The sequence below is a fragment of the Mustela lutreola genome, chromosome 1 (genome assembly GCF_030435805.1).
Source record: "Mustela lutreola isolate mMusLut2 chromosome 1, mMusLut2.pri, whole genome shotgun sequence".
Classification (NCBI taxonomy): domain Eukaryota; kingdom Metazoa; phylum Chordata; class Mammalia; order Carnivora; family Mustelidae; genus Mustela; species Mustela lutreola.
The window spans coordinates 261,951,887-261,967,929 of NC_081290.1; positions in this window are offsets into that span (position 1 = coordinate 261,951,887).

Below are 16,043 nucleotides of genomic sequence, written 5' to 3' on the forward strand. Positions count from 1 at the left end.
AATTAATTAATTAATTGGTAACTGTGAAAATCAGAACTAGGAGATCAACCGATCACTTTAGGGAAACATTCTATTTGGAAGACAAGATGGTGGGGAAGTAGGAGGAGGCACCATTTCAACCTGTACCCTAAAGTGAGCTGATGACCTACCAAAGAACTCCGATCACCCATGAAATCAGCCTGAGATCAGAATTATACACATTTGGATCTCTACAGGGGCAGAAGACGCCAGTGGGCAGGTAAAGCGGAGTGGGAACCGGGAACTGATATCGGATGATAAACAAAAGGGGGAGGGAGCCACCAGAGGCGACCCATTGTAAAGTAATACCCCTAATATGAGAGTGCCCTGCGTCTAGGGACTAGTATTAACTTGGAAACTGGTTGAAAGCACTCAGAAAGAGCAAAGGATTGGAGGTGGGGGTAGGGATTGTGGGAATCTAGGTGGCTAGGGACAAGGGCTTAAGTCCCCGGACCGAGGAGAGCCACCCCTGGTGCTGAGCCGGAGAGAGTGCAGTGGAGAAACCAGGTCTTGGTCCCTGAGCCACCAGGGCGCCCAAACGCTTGGGGTCTGGCTCCTGTGATGGGCTGGTAGCTTCGCCAGTTGGCAGACCACCGAGCCAAGCTACAGAGCCTGAGAAGTGCACACCCCCACCCTCCCCTGAGAGCCTGCGCGAAGGCCCAGCCTGGTGCTCTCGGACTGCATCCTGCTCTCAGAGCCTGAGACGCGCATGATCCACAGCCTCCCCGAGAGAGGTGCGTGCAAGTCCGGTGCTCTTAGACCCAGAAAGACCAGGCACTCCCAGCCCGGGCCAGTGGGAAAATCTCAGTGTGCGATCGCTGCTTGGAACCTCTCTGGCGGTCTGGAGCTGCCCAGACAGCTAGGCTGGAGAAAGCCATGGATGACCAAACAGAATTGATTAGGGCAGAACTGAAAGCAACTAGGGATTGCATGGAGCACTGGGTGTGGTGCAAAAACAATGAATACTGTTATGCTGAAAATAAAAAATAAGTAAAAAAAAAAAAGAATGCTTGTATCAACCAGGAGATCAAAAAAGAACTGAAAGAATTCATGGAAAACAATGAGAATGAAGACACTTTGGTCCAAAACCTATGGGATACAGCAAAGGCGGTCCTAAGGGGGAAATACATAGCCATCCAAGCCTCCCTCAAAAGAAATTGAAAAATCCAGAATACACCAGCTGTCTCTACATCTTAAAGAACTGGAGAATCAACAACAAATCAAACGAACTCCACACATAAGAAGGGAAATAAGCAAGATTAGAGCAGAGATCAATGAGGTAGAAACCAGAGATACAGTAGAATGTATCAATTAAACTAGAAGTTGGTTTTTTGAAAGAATCAATAAGATTGTTAAACCATTGGCCACACTAATCCAAAAGAAAAGAGAGAAAGCCCAAATTAATAAAATTATGAATGAAAAGGGAGAGATCACAACTAACACCAAGTAAGTAGAAACAATCATCAGAAGTTATTATCAACAGTTATATGCCAATAAGCTAAGCAACCTAGATGAAATGGATGAACTCCTGGAAAACTATAAACTCCAAAAATTGAACCAGGAAGAAATTGACAACCTGAATAGACCAATATGTAGTAACGAGATTGAAGCAGTGATCAAAAACCTCCCAAAAAACAAGAGCCCAGGACCTAATGGATTCCCTGAGGAATGCTACCAAACTTTCAAAGAAGAAATAACAGCTATTCTCCTGAAGCTGTTTCAAAAAATTGAAGCAGAAGGAAAACTTCCAGACTTTCTATGAAGCCAGCATTACCCTGATCCCCAAACCAGGCAAAGACCCTACCAAAAAGGAGAATTTCAGACCAATATCACTGATGAATATGGATGCTAAGATTCTCAACAAGATCCTAGCAAACAGGATCCAACAGCACATTAAAAAGATTATCCACCATGACCAGGTGGGATTCATCCCTGGGCTACAAGGATGGTTCAACATTCGCAAATCAATCAATGTGATAGAACAAATCAATAAGAGAGAAGAACCACATGGTCCTCTCAATCAATGCAGAAAAAGCATTTGACAAAATCTAGCATCTGTTCCTGATTAAAACGCTTCAAAGTATAGGGATAGAGGGAACATTCCTGAACGTCATCAAATCTATCTATGAAAGACCCACAGCAAATATCATCTTCAATGGGAAAAAGCTTGCAGCCTTCCCGTTGAGATCAGGAGTATGAAAAGGATGCCCACTCTCACCACTCTTGTTCAACATAGTATTAGAAGTCCTAGCAACAGCAATCAGACAACAAAGAGAAATAAAAGGTATCCAAATTGGCAATGAAGAAGTCAAACTCTCTCTCTTTGCAGATGACATGATTCTTTATATGGAAAACCCAAAAGACTCCACCCCCAAACTACTAGAACTCATACAGCAATTCAGCAACGTGGCAGAATACAAAGTCAATGTACAGAAATCAGTGGCTTTCTTATACACTAACAATGAAAATACAGAAAGGGAAATTAGAGAATCGATTCCATTTACTATAGCACCAAGAACCATAAGATACCTGGGAATAAACCTAACCAAAGAGGCAAAGGAACTGTACTCGAGGAACTATAGAACACTCATGAAAGAAATTGAAGAAGACACAAAAAGATGGAAGACCATTCCATGCTCTTGGATCGGAAGAATAAACATTGTTAAAATGTCTATACTGCCTAGAGAAATCTATACTTTTAATGCCATTCTGATCAAAATTCCACTGGTATTTTTCAAAGAGCTGGAGCAAATAATCCAAAAATTTGTATGGAATCAGAAAGGACCCTGAATTGCTAAGGAAATGTTGAAAAACAAAAATAAAACTGGGGGCATCACGCTACCTGGTTTCAAGCTTTACTACAAAGCTGCGATCACCAAGACAGCATGGTACTGGCATAAAAACAGACACATAGACCAGTGGAATAGAGTAGAGAGCCCAGATATGGACTCTCAACTCCATGGTCAAATAATCTTCGACAAAACACAAAAAAATATACAGTGGAAAAAGACAGTCTCTTCAATAAATGGTGCTGGGAAAACTGGACAGCTATATGTAGAAGAACTAAACTCGACCATTCTCTTACACCGTACACAAAGACAAACTCAAAATGGATAAAAAACCTCAATGTGAGACAGGAATCCATCAGAATCCTAGAGGAGAACATAGGCAGTAATCTCTTCGATATCAGCCACAGCAACTTCTTTCAAGATATGTCTCCAAAGGCAAAGGAAACAAAAGCAAAGATGAACTTTTGGGACTTCATCAAGATCAAAAGCTTCTGCTCAGCAAAGGAAACAGTCAAAAAAACAAAGAGGCAACCCACGGAATGGGAGAAGATATTTGCAAATGACAGTACAGACAAAAGGTTGATATCTAGGATCTATAAAGAACTCAAACTCAACACACACAAAGCAGACAATCATATCAAAAAATGGGCAGATGATATGAACAGACACTTCTCCAATGAAGACATACAAATGGCTATCAGACACATGAAAAAATGTTCATCATCACTAGCCCCCAGGGAGATTCAAATTAAAACCACATTGAGATACCACCTTACACCAGTTAGAATGGCCAAAATTAGTAAGACAGGAAACAACGTGTGTTGGAGAGGATGTAGAGAAAGGGGAACCCTCTTACACTGTTGGTGGGAATGCAAGTTGGTGCAGCTACTTTGGAAAACAGTGTGGAGATTCCTCAAGAAATTAAAAATAGAGCTTCCCTATGACCCTGCAATTGCACTACTGGGTATTTACCCCAAAGATACAGATGTCGTGAAAAGAAGGGCCATTTGTACCCCAATGTTTATAGCAGCAATGGCCACAGTTGCCAAACTGTGGAAAGAACCAAGATGCCCATCAACGGACAAATGGATAAGGAAGATGTGGTCCATATACACTATGGAGTATTATGCCTCCATCAGAAAGGATGAATACCCAAATTTTGTAGCAACATGGACAGGACTGGAAGAGATTATGCTGAGTGAAATAAGTCAAGCAGAGAGAGTCAATTATCATATGGTTTCACTTATTTGTGGAGCATAACAAATAGCATGGAGGACAAAGGGAGATGGAGAGGAGAAGGGAGTTGAGGGAAATTGGAAGGGGAAGTGAACCATGAGAGACTGTGGACTCTGAAAAACAATCTGAGGGTTTTGAAGGGGCAGGGACTGGGTGGTTGGGAGAACCAGGTGGTGGGTATTATAGAGGGCACGGATTTCATGGAGCACTGGGTGTGGTGCAAAAAACAATGAATACTGTTATGCTGAAAAGAAATTTAAAAAAAAAAAAAGTAAAACCATCTATTTTATAATCAGGAAATGATGATCCTGAGAAATGATGGCTTATGTTCAAGGCTACCAGAGTCTAGTTGGTAGAGCTGGGACTCAAATATAAAGCTTCCTGGCTATGGTCCCAGGACTTTTCAGCCAGCTGTGTGATGACAGAAATCATATAGCCAGAGAAATGATATGATCTTCCTCTATGACCTCCTTCTCCAAAGACAGATAATTTATCTCTTGGAGATGTGCTGGGCATGGTCTTACTCTGAGGGAGTAGAGCACCTCACTCTCCATGGGGAGCCTGGCAACATGCCATTGTGTGATGTTATTGAAATGGGCCCTCTCTATATCAATGGCTCCCCCAGCACTGAAACTCCTCCTTAGTCTGTCTTTGTGCTGAATCAGCCATGGGAGTCATGCCTACTTCCTGGGCTGCAAGATGGGTGCCCCCAACAACAACAGTAATAATAACAACACTAATGATGGCAAGCCCCGTCATCATCTTATTGGGTCCAGGCAGAGCACCTTTGATCTGGGGATTTCTGAGCATGTTGCCAACATGATCCAGCAGCTAGTGTCATTATCCCTTCTTTACAGACGGAAAATGAGGCACAAGACATTGAAGCTAGAGGCTTAAGTTCTCGCGGGGCGTCATTAGTGGAGACATGTGAGGAACTCAAGTTGTTAGCTCTGAAATAAAATCTCTGGACACTTAACAGGCTTTTGGTTGGCAACTGCTGCTCTTTACGAGGACTGTCTATTTTTATAAACCATGCCATAAAAGTGAATACTGATCATTAGATTTCATTTCAAGCCTGTCTTTCACAATCTTAAATGCTGTGAGCATGTGGCACACATTCTCCTTGCTCCAAACAGCCTGCTGCTCTCAGAGTCCTCTGTAATACTCAGTGGCTCCCCAGTGGTCCAGGAAGGTGAACCTTCTCTGCCAAGATTCAAAGCTGGCATTATATATATGACAGAAGCAACACTGGTCAAAGGCTCAGGGGCCTCAACTTGTTGTTTTCCCCCAGCTTTATTGAGGTGTAATTGACAAAATTGTATATATTTAAAGTGTACAACATGATGATTTGACATACTCTTTGAGATGGTTTCCACAGTTCTATTAACTAACACATCTATCACTTCACAAACTTACCTATTTTTCTTTTCTTTCTTCTTTTTCTTTGTGTGTAGTAAAAATGCTTAAGTTCTCCTATCTTAGCAAATTTTAAAAATACATCACAGTATTATCCACAATGGTTGCCATGTTGTACATCAGATCCCCAGAGATGATTCTTCTTGTAGCTGAAGATTTATACCCTTGACCAGCTTCTTGCTGACTCCTTAACCTCCCCACCTCTGATAACCACCATTCTGCTTTGTTTCTTTGAGTTGGCCTTTAAAAAAAAAATTATTTATTTTTTAAAGATCCCTATATAAGTGAGATCATATAGTCTTTTTCTCTGGCTAATTTTGCTAAGCAAATGGGAGGATTTCCTTCTTTCTTATGGCTGAATATTCTTCTGCTATATATACACCATATTTTCTTCATCCATTCATCCCTTCACAGATATTTGGCTCGTTTCTGTATCTTTGCTATGTGAATAATGCTACAGTGAACACAGGAAGGCAGATATCTCTGCAAGAAACTGATTTTTTTTTTTTTTTAGATTTTTTAATTTGACAGACGGAAATCACAAGTAGGCAGAGAGAGAGGAGGAAGCAGAAGCAAACTCCCTGCTGAGCAGAGAGCCTGATGCGGGGCTTGATCATGACCTGAGCTGAAGGCAGAGGCTTTAACCCACTGAGCCACCCAGGTGCCCCCAAGAAACTGATTTTATCTCCTTTGACTAGTACCCAGATGCAGGATTGCTGGATCATGTGGTGATTCTATTTTTAATTTCTTGAGGAATCTCCATACTGTTTTCCATAATGGCTCTACCCATTTATATTCCCATCAGTAGTATACCAGTAGTATACAAGGGTTCTTTCCCACACATTATTACCAACACTTAATATATATTGCTTTTTTGATAAAAGCTATCTTAACACGTCCTTTGTCTATTTTAAAATCAGACTTTTTTTTTTTTTCCGTGATAGGAGTGATAGGAGTTCCTTCTATATTTTGGATATTGCTTCTTTATTAGATACATGGTTTGCAATTCTTTTCTTCTATTCTGTAGGTTGTCTTTTCATCTGTTGCTTCCTGTGCCGTGCAGAAACTTTTTAATTTGATGTGGTCCCATTTATTTATTTTGCTTTTGTTGTCTGAGCTGTTGGTGTCATAGACAAGAAATCATTGCTAAGACCAATGATGAGGAGATTTTTTCCTATGTTTTCTTCTAGAAGTCTTATGGTTTCAGGTCTTACATTTAAGTCTTTAATCCATTTTGAGCTAATTTTTGTGAGTGGTATTAAAGAAGAGTCCAGTTTCATTCTTTTGAATGTGGGTATTTAGTTTTCCTAACACCATTTTTTAAGTAAACTGTTCTTCCCCCATTGTATATTCTTGGTGTCCTGGTGAAAGGTAGTGACTATATATGTGTGGGTTTATATATGGGCTTACTATTCTGTTCCACTGACCTGTATGTCTGACTTTTGGTCAGTACTTACTGTTTGGATTTCTATAGCTTTGTAATATGGTTTGAAATCATGAAGGGATGTCTCCAGCTTTTTCTTTCTCAAGATTTCTTTGGCTACTCAATGTCTTTCGTAGTTCCATACAAATTTTAGAATTGCTTTTTCTATTTCCATGAAAAAATCAATGGAATTTTGAAAGGGATCACATTGAATCTGCAGATTCCTTAAGGTGGGATGAACATTTCAACAATTAACTCTTCCAGTCCATGAATATGTGACATCTTTTCATTTATTTGTGCCTTTTTCAATTTCTTTTATCAGTGTTTTATGGTTTCCAGTGTTCAGATCTGTTACCTCCTTGACTAAATTTATTCCTAAGTATTTTATTGTTTTTGATGCTGTTATAAATGGGATTGTTTTCCCAATTTCACTTTCTGAGTGTGTTGTCCATGTATAGAAATTCAACTGAGTTTTGTATATTAATTTTGTATCCTTCAACTTCACTGAATTTGTTTATTAGTTCTAACAGTACTTGGATGAAGTCTTCAGGATTTTCTCTATGTAAGATCATGTCACCTGCAAACAGAGGCATTTTTACCACTCTCTGATGGATAGCTTTTTTTTTCTTGCCTACTTGCTCTGCCTAGGATTTCTAGTTGGATAGAAGTGGCAAAAATAGATGTTCTTATCTTGTTCCTGATATTAGAGGAAAAGTTTTCAGCTTTTCACTGTTGATTATGTTAGCTGTGGGCTTTCATAGGTGGCCTTTATTATGCCAAAGTACATTCCTTCTATATCTAATTTCTTGAGAGTCCATATCATGAAAGAATGTTGAATTCTGTTAATGCGTTTTCAGCTTCCATTGAGATGATGATATGGTTTTTATCCTTCATTCTGTTAATACGGCATATCATATTTATTGATTTGTCTATGTTGACTCATCCTTGCCTCCCAGGGGTGAATGCAGCTTGATAATGGCACGTGATCTTTTTAATGTGTTGTTGGATTGTGTTTGCCAGCATTTTGTTGAGGATTTTCGTATCTATATTCATCAGGGATATTGGACTATTCTATTCTTGTAGTGTTATTGTCTGGCTTTGGTATCAAAGTGATGTTGGCTTTAAAAAAGTGAGTTTAAGAGTGTTTCCCTCCTCTTCAGTTTTTGGGAAGAGGTTGAAAAGGATTGGAATTAATTCTTTATTTTTTATTTTTATTTTTTAAAATATTTTATTTATTTATTTGAGAGAGAGAGAGATGACAGGTAGGAAGAGAGGCAGTCAGAGAGAGAGGGAGGAAGCAGGCTCCCTGCCGAGCAGAGAGCCCGATGTGGGGCTTGATCCCAGGACCCCGGGATCATGACCCAAGCTGAAGGCAGAGGTTTAAACCGCTGAGCCACCCAGGTGCCCTGGAATTAATTCTTTAAATGTCTGGTAGAATTCACCATTAAATCCAGTCCTGGGATTTTGTTTTTTAGGAGGCTTTTGATTACTGAGTTGTTCTTACTCATTATTGGTCTGTTCAGATTTTCTATTTCTTTGTGATTCAGTTTTGAGAGGTTGCATGTTTCCAGGAATTTATCCACTTCTTCTAGGTTATGCAATCTGTTGGCCTGTAATTGTTCATAGTAGTCTTTTATGATTCTTAGTATTTATATGGTATGTTGTTATATTTCCTCTTTCATTTTATTTATTTGAGTCTTCTCTCTTTTCTTTTATTTAGTCTAGCTGCAGGCTTGTCAATTTTATCTTTTAAAAAAATCCAGTTCTTAGTTTTTCTATTATTTTTCTGGTCTATTTCATTGATTTCTGCTCTGCTCTTTTAAAATTTTATTCCTTTTGTTGACTTGTTTTGTTCTTTTCCTAGCTCCTTGAGGTATAGAGTTAGGTTGTTTATTTGAGATCTATCTTTTTGATAATGTAGGCATTTATTGCTATAAACCTCCCTCTTACAGCTGGATCTTGCTATATCCTATTAGATCTGATATGCTGTGTTTCCATTTGTTTCAAGATATTTTTTAATGTCCCTTTTGATTTCTATTTTTTTAAATTAATTTTTTATTTTTTATAAACATATATTTTTATCTCCAGGGGTACAGGTCTGCGAATCACCAGGTTTACACACTTCACAGCACTCACCAAAGCACATACCCTCCCCAATGTCCATAATGCCACCCCCTTCTCCCAAACCCCCTCCCCCCAGCAACCCTCAGTTTGTTTTGTGAGATTAAGAGTCACTTATGGTTTGTCTCCCTCCCAATCCCATCTTGTTTCATTGATTCTTCTCCTACCCACTTAAGCCCCCATGTTGCATCACCACTTCCTCATATCAGGGAGATCATATGATAGTTGTCTTTCTCTGCTTGACTTATTTCGCTAAGCATGATACGCTCTAGTTCCATCCATGTTGTCGCAAATGGCAAGATTTCATTTCTTTTGATGGCTGCATAGTATTCCATTGTGTATATATACCACATCTTCTTGATCCATTCATCTGTTGATGGACATCTAGGTTCTTTCCATAGTTTGGCTATTGTGGACATTGCTGCTATAAACATTCGGGTGCACGTGCCCCTTTGGATCACTACGTTTGTAGCTTTAGGGTAAATACCCAATAGTGCAATTGCTGGGTCATAGGGCAGTTCTATTTTCAACATTTTGAGGAACCTCCATGCTGTTTTCCAGAGTGGCTGCACCAGCTTGCATTCCCACCAACAGTGTAGGAGGGTTCCCCTTTCTCCGCATCCTCGCCAGCATCTGTCATTTCCTGACTTGTTGATTTTAGCCATTCTGACTGGTGTGAGGTGATATCTCATTGTGGTTTTGATTTGTATTTCCCTGATGCCGAGTGATATGGAGCACTTTTTCATGTGTCTGTTGGCCATCTGGATGTCTTCTTTGCAGAAATGTCTGTTCATGTCCTCTGCCCATTTCTTGATTGGATTATTTGTTCTTTGGGTGTTGAGTTTGCTAAGTTCTTTATAGATTCTGGACACTAGTCCTTTATCTGATATGTCGTTTGCAAATATCTTCTCCCATTCTGTCAGTTGTCTTTTGATTTTGTTAGCTGTTTCCTTTGCTGTGCAAAAGTTTTTGATCTTGATGCAATCCCAATAGTTCATTTTTTCCCTTGCCTCCCTTGCCTTTTGCGTTGTTCCTAGGAAGATGTTGCTCCAGCTGAGGTCGAAGAGGTTGCTGCCTGTGTTCTCCTCAAGGATTTTGATGGATTCCTTTCGCACATTGAGGTCCTTCATCCATTTTGAGTCTATTTTTGTGTGTGGTGTAAGGAAATGGTCCAATTTCATTTTTCTGCATGTGGCTGTCCAATTTTCCCAGCACCATTTATTGAAGAGGCTGTCTTTTTTCCATTGGACATTCTTTCCTGCTTTGTCAAAGATTAGTTGACTGTAGAGTTGAGGGTCTATTTCTGGGCTCTCTATTCTGTTCCATTGATCTATGTGTCTGTTTTTGTGCCAGTACCATGCTGTCTTGATGATGACAGCTTTGTAATAGAGCTTGAAGTCCGGAATTGTGATGCCACCAACGTTGGCTTTCTTTTTCAATATCCCTTTGGCTATTCGAGGTCTTTTCTGGTTCCATATAAATTTTAGCATTATTTGTTCCATTTCTTTGAAAAAGATGGATGGTACTTTGATAGGAATTGCATTAAATGTGTAGATTGCTTTAGGTAGCATAGACATTTTCACAATATTTATTCTTCCAATCCAGGAGCATGGAACATTTTTCCATTTCTTTGTGTCTTCCTCAATTTCTTTCATGAGTACTTTATAGTTTTCTGAGTATAGATTCTGTGTCTCTTTGGTTAGGTTTATTCTTAGGTATCTTATGGTTTTGGATGCAATTGTAAATGGGATTGACTCCTTAATATCTCTTTCTTCTGTCTTGCTGTTGGTGTAGAGAAATGCAACTGATTTCTGTGCATTGATTTTATATCCTGACACTTTACTGAATTCCTGTATAAGTTCTAGCAGTTTTGGAGTGGAGTCTTTTGGGTTTTCCACATATAGTATCATATCATCTGCGAAGAGTGATAATTTGACTTCTTCTTTGCTGATTTGGATGCCTTTAATTTCCTTTTGTTGTCTTATTGCTGAGGCTAGGACCTCTAGTACTATGTTGAATAGCAGAACATACAATGAGCAACTCTACACCAATAAATTTGACAATCTGGAAGAAATGGATGCATTCCTAGAAACATATAAACTACCACAACTGAACCAGGAAGAAATAGAAAGCCTGAACAGACCCATAACCAGTAAGGAGATTGAAACAGTCATTAAAAATCTCCAAACAAACAAAAGCCCAGGGCCAGACGGCTTCCCGGGGGAATTCTACCAAACATTTAAAGAAGAACTAATTCCTATTCTCCTGAAACTGTTCCAAAAAATAGAAATGGAAGGAAAACTTCCAAACTCATTTTATGAGGCCAGCATCACCTTGATCCCAAAACCAGACAAGGATCCCACCAAAAAAGAGAGCTATAGACCAATATCCTTGATGAACACAGATGCGAAAATACTCAACAAAATACTAGCCAATAAGATTCAACAGTACATTAAAAAGATTATTCACCACGACCAAGTGGGATTTTTTCCAGGGCTGCAAGGTTGGTTCAACATCCACAAATCAGTCAATGTGATACAACACATCAATAAAAGAAAGAACAAGAACCATATGATACTCTCAATAGATGCTGAAAAAGCATTTGACAAAGTACAGCATCCCTTCCTGATCAAAACTCTTCAAAGTGTAGGGATAGAGGGCACATACCTCAATATCATCAAAGCCATCTATGAAAAACCCACCGCAAATATCATTCTCAATGGAAAAATTGATTTCTTTTTTGACTCATTGTTTGTTTAAGAGTGTGTTGTTTAATTTCCACATGTTCATGAATTTTCCAGTTTCCCTTCTGTTGTTATTTTCTAGTTTTATATCATTGTGGTTGGAAAAGATACCTGTATGATTTTAATGCTCTTAAATTTAAGACCTGTTTTGTGATCTAATGCATAATCTATCCTGGGGGATGTTCCATGTGTGCCTGAACAGAATTTATATTCTGTGGCCGTTGGATAAAATGTTTCATATATGTCTGATAGGTCCATTTGGTTCAAATGTAAAGTTCAAGTGCAGTGTTTCCTTACTGATTTTCTGACTGGATAATGTATCCATTGTTGAAAGTGAAGTATTGAAGTTCCCTACTATTATTGTATTGTTTAAATCTGTTAGTATTTACTTATCTAGGTAAATGGATGTTGGTGCATATATGTTTACAATTGTTATATCCTCTTGATGAATTGATTTCGTAAGCATTATGAAATGACCTTCCTTATCTTTTGTTGCAGTTTTTGACTTAAAGTCTACTTGTCTGATATAATTATAGCTACTCTGCTCTCTTCTGTTTTCCATTTGCATAGAATATTTTTTCCCAGTTTTTCCTTTGTGTCTGTGTATGCGTTTAAAGCTAAAATCAATCTTTTGTAGGCAACATGTAGTTGGATCTTTTCTGTATGTTCAGCCACTCTATGCCTTTCCATTGGGGAATTTAACCCATTTAGATAGAAAGTAATTATTTATAGATAAGGATTTACTAATTCCATTTATTGTTTTCTGGTTGTTTTGTAGTTCTTTTGTTCCTTTCTTCCTCTTTTGTGTCTTGAATGAATTGATAATTTTTGGTAGTGGTATGCTTTGATTCCATTCTCTTTTATGTATCTATTACAGGTTTTGCTTTGTGATCACCAGGAGGCTTACGTAAAACATCTTATAGTTATAACAGTCTATTTAAAGCTGATAACTACTTAACTTCGACTGCATACAAAAACTCTACCCTTCTACTCCCACCTCACATTTTATTTTTGGTATCATGATTTACATGTTGTATATACAGTCACCAATTATTGTAGCTATAGTTATTTTTAATAATCTATAGCTTTTGTCATTTAACCTTTTATACTAGAGTTTAGTGATGTACATATCACCATATTACAGTATTAGAGTCTTCTGAATTGACTATATACTTACCTTTACCAATGGGCTCTAGGTTTTCATGTTACTAGTTGGCATGCTTTCATTTTAGCCTGAAGAACTTGTAAGGATTGAGAACCTGCAGCATTTCTTGTAAGGCAGGTCTAACCATGAACCACTTTAGCTTTTGTTTGTTTGGGAGAGTCTTTATTTCTCCTTCATTGCTGAATGACAGCTTTGTTAGGTAATGTATTCTTGGTTGGCAGTTTTTTTCCTTCAGTGCTTTACATACATCAACCTGCTCTCTCCTGGCCTGCAAAGTTTCTGCTCAGAAGTCCACCGATATAGTCTTATGGAGGTTCTTGGATTTTTTTCCCCTTTTCTGCTTTAAAAATTCTCTTTGTCTTTGATATTAGACAGTTACACTAAAATGTGTCTTGGAGATCTTTTTGGGTTGGATCTTTCGGGTAATCTATGACTATCATGAACTTGGGTATCTAAATTTCTCCTCAGATTTGGGAATTACTCAGCCATTATTTCTTTAAATAAGGGGTACCACCTTCTTCTTTCTTTTCCATCTGAAGTTCTAATAATGCTTAGATTGTTTGCTTGATAACATCCCATTAATTCACAAAACGTTTTTCACTCTTTTATCTTTGTCCTTCTCTGACTGGATAAGTGAAAATGATGTGTCTTCGTCTTCACAGATTCTTTCTTTTGCTTACTCCATCCTGCAGGTGATGCTCTCCATTGCATCTTTCATTTCATTCATTGTATTGTTCAGTTCCAGAATTTTTCTGCTTGGTTATTTTTTAATGATTTGTATATCTCTGTTAAGCTTTCTGGGTTTTTTTGTGTATTGTTTTCCTGATTTCATTGAATTGTCTTTCTGTGTTTTCTTGTAGCTCACTGAACTTTCTTAAGGCAATGACTTTGAATTACTTATTGCACACATCACAGATCTCCATTACTTTGGGGCTGCTTACTGGAAAATTACTGTGGTCCTTTGGTGGTGTCATGTTTCCTGGATTTTTCATGCTCCTTGAAATCTTGCATTGCTGTCTTCACATTTGAAGAAGGAGTCACCTCCTCCAGAGTTTACTGACTGGCTTTGGGAGAGTAGTACCTTCCATCAGCCCTGTTAGGGATTCTTTGACTTTATCAGATATTTTCTATTGGCTTCATCTGTTTTATACTTCTTGTATCCTCTTGGTGGTGCAAGAAGTTTATGCCTTGGTGCAATTGTGTGCCTTCTTTCAGTCCTGCAGAGATAAGCATAGCACTGACAGCTTCCTATTTGCTTTCCCCAGGGCAGGCTAAATCTCAAAGTTCTCTCAATCCTGCAGAGTTGGGTTGACTTCCTGACATGCTCACTAGCTGTCTACAAAGACATGTACTCGGTGCCTTCAGGAGTGTGCCCAGGAAGCCAGCCATGGGGTTGGGAAGTGTGTAGGTGAGGTATGCAGAACCATGGGGGTGCCTCTAGGACAGCTGGAGGGATCTGAAGATGAAACTTCCCAGAGGCTTGTTGTCAGGTACTTGTCTGCAAAGTGATTAGTAGAAGCCACATTCAGGTGACCTCAATCTGAACCACAGCTCTGCCTTTACTGTTTGTGCCACCTTGGAGAAGGGATGGGGATTCTCTGGACCTCCAACCCATCTTTGATTGTACTAAGAAGGATTTGCATTAAATCTTTGATACTAGGTTTTATTTTGTTGTTGTTTTTTTAATTTATTTTTTTATTTAAATTCAATTAGCCATATAGTACATCATTAGTTTTTGATATAATGTTCAATGATGCTACGTTTTAAAAATGAATTCATGGTTGTGTGTCCCTTCTTCCCACTACACTTTTCTCTTCCAAACTTTTGAGGTCTCAGAGCAGCTGTCGTCTCCCAGCTTTGAGCCTTCAGAGTGCTGTACAATATCTTTATTGCTATATCTTTTCAAACTTTTTTTTTAATATAATTTTTTATTTTTTATAAACATGGATTCAGAGTAGAATGAAGGAAATAGCCACCACTCTGTGTATTTCAATAAGAAAATAATTCAGTTCAGGGAATTATGAGCTTGTAGGATGTTAAGGGCTGGAGAAGTGGAAATCTGGGTCAACCATTTCAAAGTGATCCCACTGTCCTTGTGATCCAGGGATTAGGAAGCCACTGCCCTGGCTGCTTTCACCACATGGGCCTCGGCACCCACGAAACTTGTGACTGAACTCTGGGATGAGGATTCCAGTGACTAAAATGTTTCTGAACACTCATATTTCTGCTATAAAGTTATACTACTTCACACAAGGACATTATTGGGGGAATCTAATTTACTTCTAGAACTGTGTTTTCAAAGGTAGCTGGGAAATGTTGATTTTTTTTCTTTTCTAGCTCTTGAGTTATAGGGAATGAGAAATTGCTACCAACAGTCTAATTAAACACTAAATACTTGTTTAGATTTTGTCTTACATGCTGTATTAGTCAGGATAGGTTCTTCTATGCTGCAGTAATAAACAACCCTAAAATGTCAGTGATTTCAGACCATAAACATGGATTTCTTACTCATCAAATATCTGTTGCAGGCTGGTTGGCTTTCTTCCTAGGTGCACCATTTAGAACAAATGACCTTTAAGACAGAGGAAGGGAGAGGAGGAGGAGGTACATTGGCCATTAGCTGCTTTAGCTCAGGAGAGGCACATGTCCCTTATGTCTGCAGTCTGTGGCCAGAGCTCACTATATTGCCCCGACCTCAGCTGGAGGGCAGGCTGCATAATTAGGAGAGTGTGTAAAATGTTTGGTGCACACTTACTATCAGTCATGGGAAAAAAGAGGAGATGCTTGGGGTCTAGGTCAGGATGAGCCTGTGTCTTCATCTTTCTTTCCCTCTGTGAAAGCCTCTGAAGGCAAAGATCCAAGAGCTCCTCCAAAGCCAATAGGTACACCTTGCCTATTAAAGGATTTGGAGCTATAATCTAGATATCTGTGTGGTATCCTTGAGGAATCAGCAAAGATTTCCTTCTCCATCATTATCTCCCTTGCTGGGCTAATCTGGCCCTTAAAATTTCCACCATTAATATTACTTTTTGTGTGTTACCTTGAGGATAAGCATATTTAAATATGTTAAGGCAGTAGATCATCTTGGAGTCATCTTCCCCAACTTCATCCAATAAGATGATAAATAGCTC